At 50.9% G+C, this 2,892-nt stretch overlaps 1 long non-coding RNA gene across 1 annotated transcript; it reads right to left on the reverse strand.

Moving 5' to 3' along the window:
- Nucleotides 1-498: 498 nt before the first annotated feature.
- LOC131393892 (uncharacterized) lies at nucleotides 499-1,625 on the reverse strand. Its single transcript, XR_009215994.1, has 3 exons — nucleotides 1,510-1,625; nucleotides 1,068-1,321; nucleotides 499-877 (listed from the first exon to the last, which is right to left on the reverse strand). It is a non-coding gene; the product is annotated as an uncharacterized LOC131393892 (long non-coding RNA).
- Nucleotides 1,626-2,892: the final 1,267 nt, after the last annotated feature.

Consider the following 2,892-nt stretch of genomic DNA (forward strand, 5'->3'; position numbering starts at 1 on the left):
CCAGGTCTGAGTCTATATTTGGTCATTTACTGGCTGTATGACCTTAGGTAATTCACCCAACCTCTCTGAGCCTCAGCTTTCTCAACTGCAAATTGGAGATAATAATACTTACCTTGTAGGCTGTAAGGGCCAAGTACATAATATGCTTGAATAAATGATAGTTCTTCCTCCTCTCACCCCTAGATAGGAGAAGTTAGCTTTTCGTGCCTCTGAGAACCTCAATTTCATACGGTATTTTCAACCAACTTTAATTGTGCGTCTTCCACGGGCCAGGCATTTGCACCTGTGTTATTTCATTTAATTCCCACAAAGCCTTCTGAGGGAGGATAATGATCTGCCACTTTTTTTCCACATGAGGAAAGTGAGTTTAGAGAGCTGCAATAACTTGCCCACATAAAATTGCTGGTGGGTGAGAAGACGGTGTCTTCCTCGCGTTGACCAGCTGCATGAGGCCTGGCTCACCAGCTGGCCTCCCTGGGCAAGCCGAGCAGACCCCAGGCAGGGGCAGTGTGGTCCTTACACCCGGCCACGCCAGATCCCACGCTCAGAAAAGAAGGCTGCTCAGAGAAAGGCGGGGAGATGGACATGGGCCTGGAACTGACGCTCTGTCCCCATTAAACACTCACTCCCCATCCCCTCCCCCAGCCCCTGGCAGCTGGGGAGGGGGACAGACAGAGATCTGTGACCAGGAGGGAAGTGCGGGGGCTTTAACCACCCAAACTCATCCCTCGGAAGCGGAAGCGGAGCTCACAGCCTGGGGGAGCTGGGTGAGGAGCTGCCAAGGCTGGTTTTATACTCACAATCCAACCCTCCAGCCTCCTCCCACCACACGCGCTGCAGGAAGAGAAGGAGACAGTGGGAAGGGGCTGCTCTTTCACTGTGGTAAAAGACACATAAAATGGAGCATTTTTCAGTGTACAGTTCAGTGGCATTAAATATATTCACACTGTTATGCAACCATCCCCACCGTCCATCTCCAGAACTTTCCCATCTTCCCAAACTGAAACTCCGTCCCATTAAACACTCCCTCCCCGTCCCCTCCCCCGGCCCCTGGCACCACCGCCTACTTCCTGTCTCTGTGACTGTGACGACTTTAGGTCCCTCATATAAGAGGAATCCTACAGTATTTGTCCTTTTGTGTCCAGCTTATTTCACTCAGCATAACGTCCTCAAGCTTCCTCCGTGTGGAGCGTGTCTCAGAATTTTCTTCAAGGCTGAATCATATTCCATGGTACGGACAGGCCACATTTTGTTATCCATTCATCTGTCGATGGACACTGCCTTGCTTCCACCAGGGAGGGTTCGGTGGCATGCAGAGTGCCTGGCCAGTCAGGAGGCCGAATGTGAATACCGGGGCCCCCCAAACTTCTGAGCATCCCGGAGCCCTGATCCTCCCACTGTGAACCAACAGCGGTGTAATAAAATAGGTCTACACTCTCACAAAGTTCTGTAAGTTCTTCCCCAGTCCCCAAATCTCCACCCTGGTAATTACATTTATGACAAACTTACTGAAGAAGTGGGAAGGAGGCGCGGAAAGAGGAACGAGCTTACCGGGAGGGCACAGGAACGCTCGTGCCTTCCACACGGAGCCAAGATGTAAATAAAGGGAATCTCGTTTGGTATTTTTTCCTTGAAAAGAAATACATAACCAAAACAATAATACTCACCCAGCCCCACCCCCCATAAAACCCCCATCAAATTCCTCGTGGTTTTTGCTTCTTACCTGTTCTCAGTTCTGGCTCAGACTGCACACGCCTGCGAGCCCAGGGCTCCTGGTGGCGGGGGCCTCTCCCTGCTCCTCCCGCCTCCTTCTGTGCGGCTCCTCGGTGCAGGGCTGCTCCAGCGTGCAGCCCGGGGTGTCACGACAGTCTCCAGAGTCAGCTGAGACTAACCCGCTCACACTCACTCAAAGCCAGGGCAGAACGAACTCCGTGATGCCTGCGTCCAATACGCTGAAACACTAGCCGGCCAGGCACTTCCTCTTTTTCTGTCTGCAGGTTCTAAATGAGAGACAGAGAAAGAAGGACAGAGAGAGGGAGGGAAGGGGGAGAGCCTAGATCCGTCTTCCTGACTCTCAAGGGAGCCTCGCGACGCCCCCGGCGGCTGCAGCTCTGTCATCATCAGATAACGAATCGGCATCTTGAGTTTTAACTGGGGAAGGACTAGGATACACGCATTCTCCGTAGTTCTCTTCAAAATCACACAAGAATTGGCATTTTTATAGCACTGACTAGTTTTATGTGATGATCTCCTGGGAGATGAGGGAAGGGAGCTTCAAGGGGCTGATGGAGTCCTGCAGTCGAGGGTCCAAGGGCACAGGTCGCCGCCCACCAGCCTTTGCCCCGTTCAAGGCCACGCTTGTTTCTATGAGGCACATATGTGAAGCTATGTGCCGACCGGAACGCTGACCCTCTCCTCCCCAAGACAATCTCCCTGTTCTTCAAGGGCTAGGTCAGAAGTTCTCCGCTTCTTGAACCTTTCTGCAGCTTCACAGCCAGAAAAACAGCCTTGGCTTCCCTGGGACGCACACGCTGACCCCTCCACTGACCAGGACGTGCCGCAGGGCGGACTCAACTAACCATCGTGCACAGGGAAGGTTTGCTGAAGAAACGCATGTGGCTGGAGGCGAGGATTTTTTTTTTTCACAAGCTGTTAAATTCTGCTGTTCTAGTTATTTGTATCAGTGCTTTTTTTCCTACTACTTATAAACTGCTCACGTGGAGACTTTGTTTTGCTCAACTTTACAATATCTACGGTGTCCTACCGAGAATCGGTCCCTATCCTCAATAAATCTTTGTTGAAAGGAGTAAAAGAAATTTATTTTTAAAACCCAACCATAATGCTTACAGTGAGAAAAATCTTTTAACACTTGAGGGTTAATTAATAACTTCA

This window comes from Diceros bicornis, chromosome 29, assembly GCF_020826845.1.
Source record: "Diceros bicornis minor isolate mBicDic1 chromosome 29, mDicBic1.mat.cur, whole genome shotgun sequence".
Classification (NCBI taxonomy): Eukaryota; Metazoa; Chordata; class Mammalia; order Perissodactyla; family Rhinocerotidae; genus Diceros; species Diceros bicornis.